Source organism: Anopheles merus, chromosome 2R (assembly GCF_017562075.2).
Source record: "Anopheles merus strain MAF chromosome 2R, AmerM5.1, whole genome shotgun sequence".
In the NCBI taxonomy this organism is placed as follows: Eukaryota; Metazoa; Arthropoda; class Insecta; order Diptera; family Culicidae; genus Anopheles; species Anopheles merus.
In genome coordinates this window covers 24,910,198-24,928,679 of record NC_054082.1, presented here as the reverse complement: position 1 = coordinate 24,928,679, position 18,482 = coordinate 24,910,198, and the positions used below count along the sequence as shown (strand labels likewise).

At 47.9% G+C, this 18,482-nt stretch overlaps 1 protein-coding gene across 5 annotated transcripts in view; it reads right to left on the bottom strand.

Moving 5' to 3' along the window:
• Window positions 1-18,482, bottom strand: part of LOC121588341 (mucin-19) — a 149,134-nt gene that overhangs the window by 44,551 nt on the left and 86,101 nt on the right. The gene's annotated exons all lie outside the window — the stretch shown is intronic.

Sequence of the window (18,482 nt, the reverse complement as noted above, 5' to 3'; positions counted from 1 at the left end):
TGCCTAAGCACACGCTACAAATGCGCATCCCTCGGGCGGTGGATAATTTCCCTGCTGCTTCCCGGCGCTACTGACGGAACTTTACGACTCGTTGAGTTGCGTAAAGTTGCTCGGCAGCGCGCGTTCCCCGTACCCAAACCGTACCGCTGCTGCTGTTGCTGCGTGTGTCGTAAAACTGGAGTAAATAAAACATACCGCTTGGCATATTCCAATCGGTGCCAATTTGAATAACTGCCATCGTTTGGTGACCGTTTTTATGGGTCACGCGGTGCATGTAAGCGAACGGTTTTGTTCGTCCCTGCCGGTGGGTTGTCACGTGACTGTGGGCTGCCAGGGGCAAGTGTTGGTGGAATTGTTACGGTAACTAAAACATAAAAAAACACACACACGTACAAAGAAGCATGGGAGCCTTTAAGAACCGTAAACCATCATTTTAAACCATGCTTCGGAAAGCGCTTTTCGAGATAAGAACAAACAAAAAAAAAACACAACAAACGGTGGTACATTTTCCCAAGGGAAATGATGTATCGCCGTTGATGGGCCACGCGAAACGTGGGATTTGCGTTTTAATGGGTTTTCTTTTATACGAGGATTTCCGAACTGTCACACTGTCTGTCTGCTCGTGGACCTTTTCCTTCCCATCAGCCGACCGAAAAAGTCCCTTTTTTTGCAGAGTGCGCTGAGTTCTTTGGTACTTTCTTTTTTTCCGTTTTTACTTTTACTCTCCGCTGTGCTTGTTATCCTTTAAAGACCGTTTCCAGGGGGTTTGTTTTCTTTTTTGTTGGTCGTGTTGCTACCGCTAAAGTTTATAAAAACCGTTTTGTTAAAGTTATTTTCATCAACCAAATTCGTCACCTCGGCAACCGTCCCTGGGATGGTTTAAATCATTCCCATGCTATATTTGCAAGAGTGAAATAAAAATCCGCCTCTCATGGTGGGTCTAGGGAGGGCTGCGATCCCTTCGCATGATGCTGCGAAACGTCTGGAAAGTGCTTTTTTCACTCATTTCATGGTATTACAGAGCACAAAGCTTTGGAGTTTTTTTTTGTTCAATTATAAATACACACATATTTCAGCTCGCAGGGATTACCGCATTGCTGGAATTCGAACCACGTTTCCTTTGCTTGTACTCGCACAAAGGTTATTTTAAAATTAATTTACAAACGCTTCGTTACAACGAGCAACAACATCTCGTGGACGAGGAAACCTCTGCTAACCGCATACCAACCATGTACGGCAATTGAATAAAATCGACATGGTTCTATACATCTAAACAACAAGCTGGTTGGGGATATGTTGCCCATCCCACCAGGGTCAAACAAAACCAAACCCATGTTGCATGTTGGATTGTTCTGCATAGTTGGCGTGGGCTGGTGCATTACCGTTCCTTTCCTCCGCGTAGCTAGAATGGCAATTTGTATGCTGCTACTTTGCATGTAAAAGTTAGGACTGCGCTTCCACTCAGGGGATGTTGTGCTTGTTGCTGCTGCAGCATTTGCATTAAGCAGTCGTTCGGCCAACAAAATTGTGCACAGTCTTACTCGCTTTAAAGTTGTAACCAGATTCGTTAATTATAGCTTTGTTCAAATCATTTTTACAACTATTTTACAGTCGTAGTACTATGCTTTGAGCAATTATCAAATGTGAATGTGAGACCATCCGCATACAATAGTTTTCAATTCTGCCATTAACATATAAACATCATAGGTCGAAAAATAAACCTTCACAGCTTCCTGCAAGGCTGGTGAGCGTTATTTTTCTCAACCACCATCTCCGAAGTATCTTTATGAAACGCCACCGCCTGCAAACGCCATAAAGTTGGTCAATATGTTTTGCCCCGCCGCAAACCGCTTCAGATTCACCAGCCGAGCACGCCAAACAAAGCGAATGTGCATCGCTCGGTTGCAGTTCTCGCACGGGCTACTACCTCGCTTCGATGGTGGTCATAAAATCCACCGTTAAGTTGTGTCACTTGTAAGCACTGCCAACCTACCCGGCGAGAAGCAAATAATCTTCCTGGCTTGTTGGCAATTTTCACCCACCATTTCCGCATCGGACTTCAATTTTCCGTTTCATTGCTTCGGGCGGCGGTAGGAGCACACACACACACACAAGCACGCTTCAAATCGTCTCCGATCGTAATCAAATTTTAATATTTTTTTCCCTTCATCGACACCATTCACCTAAGGCAGGCAGGCTGTTTTATGGCTAGCCACCGGATGGTCTGCATGTTAAGCACGATATGCGTGTGGATGCGGGTGTCTGTTATGGATCTTGTAGACGCGTCTTACACTAAAGATGGCTCTTCCTCGCTGCAATGTCTTGCCAGCCGCCCCCTCCCGCGAATGTAATTGGATTTCAGTCAAACCATATGTGTGCCTCAAAATGTGGCCGGGAACGGTATGGAAGCGAAAAGTTAACATAATCTGACGTATCTGTGTATCTGTGTGTATGTGTGTGTGAGAGCACCAATCTCTTTTGCTTTCTGCCTGCCCAACTCAACGCGCTGCGCTGATATGCAAATGCAAATATGTTTTTGCATCCACCCATCCCTTAGCTGCCCCCCTCGGTCAAAAAAGGTCGTCCCAAAGGTCAATGCGCTGAAGGCCAGTCGTGCTGGGCCGGGCGAAGAGGTCTTAAAGTTTTATTGTATTTATTTCCGGCCCGGGGCGGGCGCTTGCTACCGGAAATGAACGGCGTCATCCAGCCCGCCTGTTCGAAGAAATGCAATCAACAAATCCTCTCCGGCGAACGATGGGTCCGAAAGCATCATCATAAAATGGAAGATGCCCCTACCTGCCTCTCCCTTGAACGAGGTTTGGCCGGATGTTACTGCGCGGGACTGACAGAAACTGGCCAAAACTGAACCTCGGAAATTGATCGAAACTCGCTCCCGGGCACGAAAGAGGGAAGCCGTATTTTTATGGCCACAAAGACCGAGCTGCCAAAACAGTGGGGCAACGGGTTACCCCCACCCGGGGCAGTGGAAATCTTTCGCTATTTGTGATCAATAAAATCTATCCAAATCGTTCGTGAACCGCCTGGTGCTTCCATCTTTCTTCCTATCCGTTTACGCGTCCCGCGTCGTAAATGTGTTGATAGGCGATAAAGAGAGTGGGAAAGAAAAAAAACACACACACAAACTAAACCTCGCAGCGCTGTAAGGAAGGTACGCAACCGCGCGCCCCAAACTGTCGGGGAGGACACCGAAGGTAGTTGTTTGTGCGAAATCGACCATTTGATTAGGGGAATGGTTATTGGATCGTAAAACATTCGGCCAGCGGGACCATCACGCAGCCCCCGGCGAGCCGTTTTGATGGAGCGCAAACGGGCGCGCCTGAGCTACCGAGTGCATTTATTAGCGATGATGCTTACGATAGCGAACAGATAAACCGCTGACGTTTGGCTGTCTGTTTGCATCGGGTGATGCGATGTGTGGGATGGTAAGCTGTCAGGGCATTTAGAGTGTATAAATAGATGAGCATGTTTTCGACCAGTAAATGATAGTTTGCAATTATGAAGGGTCGACTGATGTATGCTATAAGGAGCGGCATTTGGAATAAACACGAGAGACGCAATCATGAAACCACCATCAAACCCCTTCCTTCACTATCGTCGGCGTATTTTCAAACGAAAAACCAAACGCTCATCTTCATCCTTGCATCGAAATCCTATCGGTCGGACGGACTTAAAGTTCTGACCACGCTATCAAAGCGTCCTGCCCAACAATGATCAGGCCAGTGCGGGATCGGAGTTTAAATACAAATAAAAATAAACCTTCCCCCTCGGGCACACTGCCACGTATCCCTCCCAACGCCCCGTACGCTTGCCAGCGGCGTCCGGCAGCCAGTTTTCCGGTAAATAAATATTTCATTCCCCCATTCGCAGTGCCTGACGCCGTTTGGCGTCATGCTGTCTTCTGCTGTCTCGATGCCTCGGCGAAAGAGGTAGATGGTTTCGGGCTCTGCGCTTGCTTCACGTTTTGCTTCCACTTCTGTACACTCGCCGGAAAGTGCTGGGCCGGAGAAAAATAGCCAGTCACGGACGAACGGACGAAGTTTCCACTGCGCTGATCCCGAAACGAGACGGCGCTCGCACTCAAAACCCTTGCTCCGGCCACTGTAGCGTGAACGCATGAACGACTTGTCGATTGCGATTGTCGTACGCGCCGACAATCGAGGGCAGCGAGGAAAAGCGGGAAAATGGTACGGGGATGGGAATACCATGAATCGAGCAATGGCCAGCGTGCGTTCACCGGACGTGAGATGGACGCTGCATTTTTAATGGTCGCAAATATCTATCAATGTTTTATGATCATCGCCGTCATCAGTGCCATTCGTCGCGTAGCGGGAAAGTGGTGATCAACCGGGTTCAGTGGGGGAGGGAGCACCATATTGAGCTGCACTGGAATAGGGCGTGCCAGAGGAGAGGGAAGCTGTATTTTATTCATCCTTTTTTCGAATGCTTTCCCGCCTGCCGTGTCCCATCCGAAACGACCGATGGAGCAATGATGTGATTATTAAAATTTAATTAGGGTAAATAAAAGAGAAGCGCATCCCGGTGGATCGGACGATGATGATGATGGTGATGATGATGAAATTGTTTTATTTATTTATTTTCCGCCCGGGGTCGGGATTGAAGAGTTTTCACCAGTTTTTTTCTTTCTTTATTATTATTATCGAGCTCTCCCTGTATTGAGTTTGCAAATTGCTTCCCGGTAGGCACCGTTGTGGGTGAGCGTGTGAGTGGCTGTGTGTCTGTGTCTGTTATCCGGGTTTGCCGGAAACCATTTCCATTTGGACGATTTTTGATCGCAAATAATGTGTTTTTGTGTGTGTGCATTGCTCTGCTCATTTTGCAGCGTTGCTCTTGCTCGGTTGCCAGGTTTGCTGTTGATATTTTTGTCATTGTGATGGCTACGTTTTGTTCTACACCGCACCGCGCAGCCCATTGTAGGGTAAATTCGATTCAATTTATTTCATGCACACACACACAAAAAAGCGAAAACAACAGAGACACCAGAGAGACAGAAGAGGACAACAAAAATTCATTTGCACCGCTCAACGCTCCCGCTCAAAGCACGCTAAAGCAAGATGAAAATTGATCGACATTTGGTGGACGCGTTTTCCACTTCCTTTGCCATGGCTCCACGGCTGTGGGGAGAGGATTTTTTTGTCCTTTTTTCAACCATTCCGATGCTACGCCTGGTACGGGCAATATTATGTTCCGCCCTTCGTTCCACCGCGAACTTAATTTGAGTGTCATTGCACTGCGTGTTTGATTTATGAGTTTCGAACGAAACCTTTGTCATGCTGTTCCGCCGGCCGGCCGGGCGGCAGTGTGCAGTGCAAGCAGTGCCCGGCCCTCGGTGACACGCATAATGATGGGCTGATGATGAGTGTGGGATGATTAAAATTGACGCGCGCAATATTGCCAAATTAAATTCAATTGGCCCAAGTGCGCGCGTGTACGGCATGCGACGCTAGTTAACGTGTGGTTTGGGTACGGTGGCAAACAATGGAAAGCATGAAAAGAACGCTAGTGGAGCAGGAAGAGACTTGCTGGACGAGTGGCAGTGAGGTTTGGGATTCTCTTCGGTGTACATAACCAACTTTTGTGTAACAAAATGCAAGAATTTAGGAATGGTAGTAGGAAACAATGTAGCTTTCCAAGCGTTTCCTAATGCAAAATGGAGATGACTGGGTACAATCATCCCACCCTAAAGATAGACAATTGTCCACTTTTTTGAATTCATTTCATAACGCTCACTAACTAATTCCAGAACATTCCTTTCCATCGCTGTCATAGATTGCATAAGCGAAGAGTATTGAAAGGTCACTTTAAAAAAGCAGTAGCCCCGAAACACATTTGCATCCATTAATTTCACGCCAAAACCACACACACACGCACGCTCACACACGCAGCATATTTCGTCATCTCTTTAAGAAGGGCAACGGATAGCAAATAACTACCCCTACCTCTCCCCTACCCTCGCCCCTTCAGATCGAGTGCGAGTTTTCCAATCGATCCACTACCGAAATGGAAATTCGCGCTCGGATGCTTCGGCACTTAAGATCCAGCTAACAGGCCGAGCCATACCCTCCCGCACCACCCGCTCGCACCGTGTCACCTTTGCCAACATTGCGTAAATGTCAGTCTGCGTAACACGATGCGTATTGTGCGCGTGAACGGTCTCGCACTCGTGGCCCGGTGTGTGTGTGTGAACGGCAACCATCGCACAGTTGCCTTGTTTAATTCTGTGCATTCCTTTCACACCATCGCCAACGTATTTACGTCAACTGCCGCTGAACGGGCCTGGTGAAAGGGGTGTTTGCGTGCGGGATTGACACGCGCAACAAAAAAATAAAAAATGACGCATTCAACCCGGAGTCACTCGGTGAGCGATGGAAAACTGCGAACTGCGGGTAAATAAGGTTTTGAGGAGTCAGTGTTGTGTTTTTGTTTTTGGTTTTTTGCTGGTCTTTGGAGCTGCGCTGTGGGTTTTTTTTTTATCTAGCCTATGTTAACGAAGCGTTCCTTGTTCCAAAGCGCACTTTAAAGCGTGTCGTCTTTGCTCCGTTTGCGTCTCGTCACCATTTTGCGCGGCCCGCGACTCGGCGATTCCTCCACTCGGCCGGACGACGTCTGGAACGTTTCATACACTGACGGGAGCGCAAAGTGCCGACTCGATCGTGTTACCTGTGTTGGAATGTACCCCAGAGCTCAGCCGAAAGGTCGAATGTAAAGTGCATTAAAATATTACATTACCGCCCGGCCAGCATCATCATCATCATCATCATCATCGGGCCAAATTTAGGGCTGGCGTCTTTCCTCTGCAGCCTCGTTCGAGCGGATGGCGTTTGCATACCGTTTTACCAAAGATCGATTACGCCCGTGTACGGTGATCCGGTTCAAGAGAGAAAAAACAAACCGGCGTTACAATCGGCATGTTTCGTTTAAGCCGGTCGAAAAGAATATTCCTTCCCTACCCACCCTGTACACCGGCAAAAGGTCTTCTTCTGATATTCGCTGCTGATGTCGGGAGAACAAAACAACAACCCAAAAAAAAAAAGAAGGCGACCAGTTTTTAGCCCCATCAAATTGCACCGACAGGCCGGCGTAAGCAAAGCAACAGCATCAAACTTCAAACAGCGCGTGGTGTGCTGTCCGGCGAGACGGCCGATGGGTTGCTCGAATTTCAGCCCAACATTAGAAAGCAATGATTCAGTCCGACCAAGCCATGCCGGAGCGCAAGCGGGGAGCCATGTCGAGTCGGCACGGGGGAGGGTTCTCATCAGCACCATCCATCGCCGGACCGGCACTGGAGAGCTGCCCGGGTTCGGATTGAGTGTGTGTGCTCGTGCACAGCCGGGTATTATCCGTTGCACACATCCTTGGGTAAGATGAAACTATGCACACGTGCCAAACTCTCACGACGGGAGGGTGGGTCGGAGCGGGTTCAAGTGAGGGTAGCGTTTTATGATGTCTTTTTCCATGCGCCTTCCAAGCACGCTGCTCGTTTGGCGTAACAATTCGCCCGGCAGCCTGGGAGATGCCGTGTGCCGTCTCTCGAGCTAACGCAATTGAGCTGAGCGTGTGTTGTGGATGTTGTGCAGCTTGAGCAGCACGTAGATAGTTCATTTTATCCGCTCGGTGTTGTTACTTAGTAAGGAAAGCTGAGGATTGAGTGTTGTGTGGGGAAACAATATTGAGTTGTTTGGCGAAAGGATTGCATACAATTTGGAAGTTATTTAAATTATTTTCTATTAAATCGCTCAATAGTTCTTTGCTGGCTTTTTGTTAACTTACGGAGAACTTGATTCGCTAAAACTGTAATAAGAATGTAGGAAAAAACAAACGCCACCTGCTCGTCGCTTTAAACCATGGTTAGTACTTGCAACATTGGTCTTGTTCAAACCACCCTTCCACCGCGTTGTAAAACAGACACGATGATTGTTTACCAGCCAACTACTGCCAACTGCCGAGCGAGCACAACTCTACACTACAAACTTTGCACCGAAAACCCCCGGCAAGCGACGGTAGTTGAGTTTTACGATTCATGTTTATTGTACGACATGACGCCGAACACTAGCCGAACACAGGGTTCCAGGGTTATGATACCGTCCTATGATCGTCTCCCCCACCAGCACGTCGTCTCTAGGGGACAATCGCAGCGTACTGAGCGCGCGTCCCGTGTAACCGTAAACCGGCGTATCAGACGTCAGACGATCGGAAAAGCGTCCAAACTCGGAAAGCCATGGTGTGCAGCACAGCAGTCGCTTGCACCGGAAGCATTTTGGGTTTGGCGAGAGGAGGCACCACCTTCCTCGTTGCTGGAAAATACGAACCAAGCATGTAAATGCTACCCACTTCATTGTTCGCTCGTGCTTTCTCCATATTCTCACCGGCCGGCCCTTTTCCATTCGACAACGGAGCCATGGACAGACTGTCGTAACCGTTCGCTCTGCCTCGGTGTCATTCGGTGTTGCATTTTGCTTAATTTTGCCAATAAACTGAACAAAGCTGGCCCGCCCTTCCGGGCGATCGGGACGGTTCGAAATGTCCACAATGCCGGGAAACGAACAACGCCCGCACCGAGCGAGCGGTCCGTGTTCGTGTCGTTGCAGCAATGAAACCAATTGTAAATGGTGTGACGAATTTCGGCATTTCCCCGCGGCCTGTGTCAGCTGGCCAGTGTGGGCGTGTGGGGTGCACAAAGCGCCGTAGCACACAGTAGCGCACACTCTGCACTCGCTGTTCGGATCGAGCGTTCGAGCGCGTGGAGCAATCTTGAAGTGTCCTCTTCATTTGCGTACGACCACCGTGCTCGGTGCCGGTGCGAAGCGGTATCAAATGAAAATGTGCTTACTTAGTCGCTTTTTGCAAAATAGTGTTCATAAGTTTGCGTGAGCCAGGGAGCAAGAGGTACGGCATTATATGGATCAGTTATCATTGGACATAAAAAGTGGGTTGATTGGCTTTGGCACAAAACGACCCTGCAAAAGATGCAGAAAATCTGAAGCTGTTAGTTGCAGCATTATGAAGGGAGAACGAAGGGAGAAGTAAATTATTGGCAATTGTATTAATCATGAGTGGGCAAGTTGTGTTCTGGACGTGTGGCAGACACGAGTTTGTAGGCGCTAGGATGCTTTTGTTAATTTATTATGCTAATGAACTTTCCTATGCAAATGTGACCAAAGATTTATCTATTTAGTTGTAGAAGCTTGATGGAGTTTAACTTTAAGCGAAAGACGCCCAAAAGTATGCTTCCGCATGACAGAGCTGTACTAATAAAAACAAGATTCTTGTTACGCGCCCAAAAGTATGCACCGTCTACCAGTTCATTTTTTACTGATTTTCTAAGCATTCTTTCCACACTATTTGCCCTCTTTTTGACTTCCTACACTTTTGGTAAAATTGTCATTTCAATTTTTGTACGGAACCTGCAGCAAAATGCTTTGCTCGGCACAATTTCACCTGCCCGGTTACGTTTGGCATGATTACGTTGAGCCGATGGAATGACTACAAACGTGTCTCATTATAGCCGTGTTCAGCAACGTCAGCAACCCTTTCATTTTTATCGTTACTTATCTTCCTGCCTGACACACGCCACCATCCGCTACTAATATAGTTATCTCCATCAATGGCGCAGGTAAAAAGACTCCAAATCGCCAACGGCCATTTCTGTGTATGGGGCGTGCCGGTTGGAAAATCCAACTAATTACGCGCCCTTTCAAGGAAAGTTGCCCACCCGGGCGTAATTGTGCTGGAGAAATCGTAGCACGAATGGTCGCAGTTTTTTTTTCGCTCGTGCTGCATCTTTATCCTCAAAAAAAAAAAAAAGGTTGTCCGTTAATGCTTGCGAGTCACATCACATCCGATCCTGCTCCGGCTAGCTGGCCGCCCCGCAGGTGATAATTTCCTTCGCTTAACCTTCGTTAATTGAATTACATTCTGTCGGATGATCGCTAGTGCCCCGGGTTTGCAAGTGTTTGCGCTGAAGCCATCCATGGTAATGTTGGATGTGATTTATGGTGGAGGGTGGAGGAGAATGAAGAGAAAAAGAAACCGCATCGCATCTCACACTGAAAACATACTTTCCCTGAAAACGGCTGGGTGTGTGAAGAAAAAAAACACGCAAACGCCCCGAACCGGAATCCCAAATCAAATCAATTCAACCACAAAATTAAATATCAACTCATCAATCTCGTCGCCGTTCCCGGGGCACACACACACAAACATTCCCCACTGCAGCTTGTTTCCCGGTCCTCGTTTGCAGCGGGTGCGGGAGTTTTGAAGTTGATTGGCGCGAAAGGTCACGAAAATGGTGGTAAATGAAAACCACATTAAGGGGAGAGCGATTTATTTACTTTCTGCGCTTCGCTCACCACGAGCAGGGGCGCGATCTTGAGCTGTTCTCGGTGCTCGGTCGGTGATGACCTGCTCGGTAGCTGCACAGAATATGACCCACGACACACACACAAACTCACACACTTTGCCATCGAGGGCTGCGTAAGCGCTTACGCGCTGGAAGCAGACTGCTCTGTAAGTGTAATGAAATTTTTAATAAAGAACCACCGTGACGATCGAAATTAATCTCCATCATGGGAGGGAGGGCGTCCCCCGTTCCCGGCGCTACAAGTGGAAGAGGCATAAGAAAAATGGGGTCGCATTTTTGCAAGCAGTGTCCGCGAAATGCAGAAGCGCCACAGGCCCCATCCTACTGTTCCGTTGTGCGCGGGCACGGTTAAAATCCGATTATGACACCTGTTGGGCAACACACTGCCAAAGTGTGTAAGATGAAGCTTTTGCTTTCCTTCTACTCTCCTCGCTCTCTGTTGATTGAGTAGAAAAACATGTTAAAAAGCCACGCTCTGTAGGGGGATACCAAAAGATGAGCCTCTCCATTAACGACACCGCGGCAAACAAATGTTGCTATCGCTCGGGTTCGGTGTGCAGAGCTCATCGAGTTTTAAATTGTGTGAACCAATCTGTGCTCGCATTGCACACAGGACACAATATATTTATGCGTTCATTTAACAGCTCTCGCCTGGTTGGATTGGCAGAGCACCGGCGGGAAAGAGCAGCTTTTTTTGTTAAATGGTACATGTTTACTGCAATAGTAATAACGTCATAATCAAAGAACCATAAAGTGCGAAAGGAGTACTATAAATCCTCCATCCGACCGCGGTTTTGCGCTGTTGGACGTAACTAGCTTGCGAGTGGCCGTGGAGAAAAGGCTGTAAATATTACAAATTCTCCTCAGCGCGCTCTCGGATGGTGCGAGATTGTTCAGCTGTACCGTCCGTAGCACGTGGTTAACCGGAGGCGCTCAGCACCAACAAACACTGCACGGTACAGTACGGCTTTGCCTTGTTGATAAGCAAACGCTACGGGCAAACGGTACACCGCAGGATTAGGTATTCCGTTGCAGGTGTCAGATGGTAGGTTAGTGTTTTCGGGATGTCTTTCTTTTTTTTTAGCCTCGCTTCCCTTTCTTGACGAATCGCTTCCAGGGTGCTGTATTTGAATTCCGAGCCCGAGCCGAGCGTGCTGAGGAAACGTGGATTACACGCTGACGGTGGTTGCTCTTTGGAATGCAAACGAGTTAGTGTTACCCGCGCTGGGGCCCGTGATCCCGCAAACAACAGCGCCGAAGAAAGCACATTGTACCGCCGCCGGTGGCGGTGAAGGTGATAAATATTTCACACCGAGAGCAAACACACGCACCCGCGAACGTGAAGCGCGCGAGCACCGAATTTGTAAGCCGCCAGTGTGCGCTGGCCGATGTGGCGGTGAAGCATTCCCGGGCCCGGTGGCACGGGAAAGTTCGTAAAATTACAGCCCAGCGGCTCGGCAGTGCGGTGTGGACGAACGGCGGCGTCAGTGGAGAAGACAGTTGAAGATAAAACACTTCCTGTGCCGGGCTGGTATGAGTCATGAAGCTTTTTTTTGTTGTTTTGATTCATTGCACACAGCAAAGGATGGCGTGTGCGGATGTGCATGATTCGCCGAAGACAACGCAATCTGGTCACGGACCCATGGCAACTCATGCCGTTCCGGAGCGATTGCCATTCAGCCACGCAGTTGCGTTCGTTGTAGACGAGCTCGTTGTTGCGTTCTGTCCTTTTTTTTTGTTGGCGTTGTCACGAAATCAAGTACAGCGACTGATTCATGGACAAAAGCGTGCACACACACACACGCTCAAAATCGGAGCTCAGCCAGAGCGTGTCCTTGCGTCAAAGGGCAGGACATGACTTTGTGAAACAAACGAACAAAACAAAAAGAATGCTGGGAAAAGCAAGAAAGGAAGCGTGCATACCTTTACCATCGTTACTTTGATGGCAAAGACAAATAGCCCGTGACTGTGTTGTATCGTACGCGAGAGACAAATGCGTTGCGTACGCGCACATTGCGCTGTGGTGGGACGATTCTTTTTATGGATCAATCGATACGCGGGCGGGTGAAACAATGGACATGATTTGTTGCTACGGCTGATGGTTGCCGACGGTTGTCGAGATGACGGGTTTGTCCTTCCCGGAATGGGGGCGCTTGAGTTTTGTTTTTTTTTTTTATAAAGGTTGCTCAAACCGAAGCGGGAGCATCAATTTGGGGAAGGATATTTTGGCTCACTTTTTATTGCACTGAGAGGATACGCAACGGCACGAATCCACTCGATGTAGGGTCGTTTGGAATGTAGGTGGCTTTAAAGTTAAGCGATCTGTGCAAGAAAGTACAGTAAGGGCTTTTACAGTGGTGAAAAAATGCCATAAATCAAATGAAGCTACATCATATGTACAGCACACGGTACAAAGCACCAGGCTTCTCCATTTTAAATCTTGTTGCGCGATAAGACGCTGTTCTATTAGTAATGGTTTAGGTTTAGGTAGTATGTTTACGTGTAGTATTTTTTAAAATAAATTTCTTTCAAAGACAAAAGCTCTCTTGAATGTTCGTTTCTTGAGGTTTTGTTTTTCACCATAAGCTACAAACGACTGGGCTGCCCCATATGTAAACTACAAACGACTGGGCTTCTCCATCATTGTCGTTAGCTTCATCGAATGTTTCCTCATGCGGATCAAAAGAGTAATACCTGATGCTTTTTGTCAGTTTTATTGAGAACCCATCATTGTTCAGCTCCACTTGTAGCAAAGAATGAGCTCATCAATTCGTTCAGTCAATTAAAAGACCATTTAAAATACAAAAAAAACCATCGATCATCTATCAAACTAAACAAATTTCCAATCTGTGCAAATCAAGTTGTACACCATAAGCACCAATCTACATATATTAAACCCAAACAGCACTATTTGAAAGACAGATTAATGTAATGATTGCTAAGCATGCTTGCCATGGCAGAAATAAAAGCAAAACAAAACCAGAACTTCCGACAAACCACTCAATCGTAAGTGAATGATACTCAACCAATCGCACCATAAATACGTTTACCATTTATCGCAACCTACCACGGGCAATGACTGTGCCAAACAGGCACGAACGGCGAGGAGAGCAAAAAAAAAACAGCAAAACAAAGCACCACCATCATAATACATTTATGATTAACAAGCCCGAGAGCCGTAGGGCAATTCATCAGATTGATTGTTCTATTGGCTGGATTAGCATAACGGACCGGTAATACGGCGCAGGAGGAAAGCAGTAAACGAGAAGCAGCAACCAGCGCGCGCATTGCTTTCCCCGTTGCGAGGGCCCAAACGAAACAACAAATCCGTGAGCAATCGAGGCCACGCGATACAGTGTGTTCGTGCAAGCGAACGGGGAAGATGCCCGCCGCCGGAGGAAAAGGGGACATTTATCTGCGGAACGTGCCCGTCGCTAACTGCCAACCATTGTGCGTGGCCTGAATCATGCTGATTAGGTCGGAGAGCCGGGACGGGGCTCGGCAAATCGAAACGAGAAGATATCCGTTTCATAACCGGCACGCTTCCGAATGTTTCCTTTCCACGCACAATTCGCCGCCGCTGGAATGGAATGGACCATTGTGATTTCCCAACAGAGGGGGAGAAAAAAAAAGAAGAAGTAAAATGATGAGATGCGATGCAAGAAAAATCAACAACCATCCAGCGTCACAAACCAAGGGGCACCAACGCGTACGCACGAGATACGCCTGTCGGGTGCTTCGTACTCTGCGTAGCATGATGTGCACGCACACTGGCGCGAGTTGGTGGCCAGGAAAAAAACGGTTCATTTTCTTTCAGCATGAAAACACAGCATCTCTCCACAGCTCCGCGGTAAGCAAACTGGGGGGAGAAAAAAAAATACAAGAAAACCGTGAAATCAACGATGCGATTGCAAAGCGTTTCCATGCGTCATGAAGGATGTGCTTTTTGTTGTTGTTGCGTGCTGCTGCTGTTGTTGCTTTCGTTTTCGTTCCTTAGGATGTTTAGCTCGTACCGCTCGCACTGTGTTCGCAAATTATGTTATTTGTGTGCCAGTGCCCAATTTCCTATCCGCTTTGCTTGCCATGCTTTGCTCAGTGCCGGCGCGCGTACACGCAGCGAAGCTATCTAAGCAATGGTGCGCACTTGCGCTCGCCCATACACGTCCCCCTCCCATTGTTTGCACAGCGATCGTGGCGTCGTTGATTTTGGGTTGAATTTTTGAATGAAACCCGGGCCGAAAAACGCCAACGTGTGAAAGAATATTAGCAATCGGCTGACAGGGCAAAGAGGAACGATGGTAAGGGAAGGCGGTACGAAAACGTTTATCGTTACTCATTGTTAGCTTGCGCACATGCGCCCGAGGGCCACATATCGTTGCGGTTATGGTGAGACGAGCGGATGCGTGTGTTTCGATTTTCTTTTTTTTTTTGCTTCTTCTTTTGCTTTGTTGCAGGAAAATGAAACGGAACCGGAACCTTCCGGCAGCCGTATAATGAAGTGCACGTGCTTTTCGAAAGACCGGAAGGGAAGATTTCACATTCCGGTTGCGATAAACCTAGCCGCGCGTGGTTGCCTGTACGCATATGAGCTAAATTTGGCTTGATCCGATGGGTGCCCATGCCCAGTGAGTTTGTTTCATGACAGCAACATCTATTTACAAAATGAATTTCGATTGAAAGTTGATACAGTTTGTATAAAGCTTGACGGTTTTGCACCGATCGACAGGATGTAAAACTCCACGTCAAAAGCATGACGAAAAACACGATGAGCCTCTACTTGCTCAAACTGACTTGCAGTATAGATACTTTGATAGTGAAGCGTTTCAATTTCGCTTCCTATCCGGTGCAAAAGCTACTCGGTAGGCAAGCATATTAAACCTTTCGGAGCGCTTGCAGCCGCGGCTGTCGCTCATTTGTCGAGGCACAGAACACAGTCTGATTGAAGTGTGTTTACCACTCGATTTCCGCGATGCAGTAGTAGCAACAGCAGCAGCATCAACTTTCTCTCTTCACACAAAACAAGCAACACGACAAAAAGCAAACAGCGTAACGATGAGTATGCCTGTTTTGGTAGCGATACGTTCGTAGGAAATTTCACTGCGAAATCCGTTTCTGCCACTTCCAGCGTAATCATTTACGAACGAACCTAATATGAAGCTCTCGTTTATTATTATTTTTTTGCAGCACACGCTCCCACGAAAACCCCCGGCAAAGAGCGCAAGGTGCTGTGTGGAGGTGAAAAATAACCAAAATCGAAAAGCGTACCGCCCCCCCCTACACTTGCGATTCGAAAGAAAAGCTACATCCCTGCCACGCTTCCCGCCACCCTCCCATGCGCGACTACCCAACGTAAACGACGTCATATCAATTTCAGATGAAACTGTCACGTTGCTGTTGTTTCCGTTCGGATCGCTTTCGATGACGGTAAGCCGATGAGATGCTGAAGGGTAAAGGGACGCACAGCGGGAGCCAGCAATGTAACGCGGCCCTTTCGTTCGTTCCAGCCCGGTGCCCTCATACCCAGTTGTCGTACGGATGGCGCCTCTCGGTTCGAGTGATAAGACGAAACAATCATAAAAACAAACTTTACTCCGACCGAATGGGAGGGGAGGTCGGGCGAGCGTTATCACATCATACGAGGGCAAACACACCCACTCACTCTTTTTTTTGCCTCCCTGCCTCCCCCAACAGTTCTGATCTCGAACACTCCCAGGGGAGGATGTCGTGAGGCCACCGTGCAATGGGTAAAGTAAGAAAATATCAAAAATTCACCATTACGTACATCAACACAAACAAGTCGGCAAACATACAGCGATCGATGGAATCGACTGGAGCGGAATGTGGAGCGGTGGGTGGGTTGCATTCAGACGACACACGATATGAGGGTCGGGTACAGCAGTAGCGCATGCTGTGTACACAATGCAAGAACTGAACTTTGCGTCCGACCGTCGTCAGCAAAGCGAGGGTTGTTGATGTTCGTTGCTTTTGCGTAAAGAAGATGACGATTATATATATACGATAGTAGTGTGTTTATATTGTTTGCGTCAAGCATTGGTGCTGTTCTGTTTTGCCTAGCTGTGTGAAGATAATATTGTGCTTAGTTAATTGAGTTATTGTGTTAAGTTACTTTGAACATTATTTTGTTTGAAATCTATGATTTTATTTTAAAAGCAAATCGAATGATTGTTCTAATCGAATGTAGCATGTAATGTACCAAATGCTTATCAATTATATTCAATGATCAATGATAATGGTAAATCAAAATTAGTTAGAATGCCTGCACAGTGATTACAAACGTATGTATTTGTATAAAACCCTTCCATTAATTAAATTATCGGGGCGCTTTGAGTTTTTTGATTTTTCGTAGATTTTTTAACTTAACACTGAGCATAACATTAATCCAACCACAATGTAACTCTTACAACATCGGCAATCCCCTCGCCGGGTGGCTAAATGATGCGGTGAGCATTTTAGCTTTAATTGCCGCTCATCAGCAATGCTTTGTGTGGAGCGCTGCACTTTCCCAGGAAGCATCGCGCACAAACCAGCGAAGCCAGCACCACTCCAGTGCCACACAGTACAATTGGAGAGGGGGGGGGGGGGGGGAATTCGCCCTCAGCAACGGTTAATGGCTGCCGCTGGTCGAGGTGAAATGTTGCAATTTGCTAAAGTGCTGAATGTGGCACTATCGCGGCACTACCACCCGCTGTCCAGCCGTTGGCCAACGGGTGACCTACAGCAACCGTTTGGCACCATTATTACACGCCCGTCGACGAAATGGTGTAACGTCCCATCCCGGGGTTACGAAAACAAACGATCCCGGCACGCAAAACACGGCCTAGAATATAGGTCATTGCAAATTACACCGACCGACAGACTCGTTCTGTTTATGGCTCTAGCACGGTGCGGGCTCCACCACCGTGCGGCTGTGAAACTGGAAAAACTCCATGGTGGGAAAGCATAAATATCCTCATAAAAATGCACCACCAGCTTGGGAACCCGGGGCCCCAAAACCGGTGACGCAGTACGAACGTTGTGGCGAGGGTGAAAAAACAAAAGCGCATAAGTGAGATAAAAGCAGCAGCGCTAACGCAACATAAAATCTGGTTCATTTTCCCTTCTCATCCCCCCAGTCGTTGTTATTTTTTGGACCTGTGTTGGTACACAACATACTCGGCATTCATAAATTTTCATCTCGAGAAGCCTAACATGCTCGAATGGGATATGTCTGTGTGTGTGTTTGAGGGCGGACAGGGCTGAATGTTGAGGGTTGGTTTGAATGTTTTAACAGCGAAAAAAAAAACGCCACAATTCCGTGCTTCCATCCGTCATCATGTTTTCAACAGAGCAAGAGAGAGAGAGCGAGAGAGAGCGAGAGAGAGAGAGAGAGAGAGAGAAGAGAAGAGAAAGAGAGAGAGAGAGAGAGAGAGAGAGAGAGCGAATAAACGGGAAATAAAGAGAAAGAACATTACAGAAAATGGGGAAGCATAAAGCAAAAGGTCGACATACAGCAACAAAAAGCACATACACACACACACACACCACCCACTCACAAAAAGGCTTTCAAACCCTCGCAATCCCGCAGCATTCGCAGCCACACGCGCGTAAGGATTCGTTCGTTAACCCGCCCGGGAGCTGCAAACCGGGAAGCGGAACTTTTGTTCGCTCATGCGGGGCAACAAAAGCGGCAAGTGAAAGCCTTCCCACTTCCACTTGCGCCGCCGCCGCCGCCGCCGCCACCATCGCCACGGCAAACTACGGCATGACCTTTCCTGTTCGTACGATCGGCCCTGGAAAGTCGTTCGTTAAATGTTGTTTCGTGTGCCATTTCGCCGGAGCGGCCGGGAACAAGTGTGTCCATTGTTCGGTGCTGCAGCGTCCGGCGCTTGCCATAAATCACAAAATGGCCGAACAATTTGGCATCCATCAGCGAGTGCTATTTGCACACCCGTGTTCGGCAGGATAGTAATGAATGGCGCTGGCGGTGCGAGTGCAAACAGACCCAGTAAAAGTGTTCGTCTCTACAAGCGCCAAAAAGGGAACTGTGTAAACGGACGGGCAGAGTGCTCATTTAGCACAATTT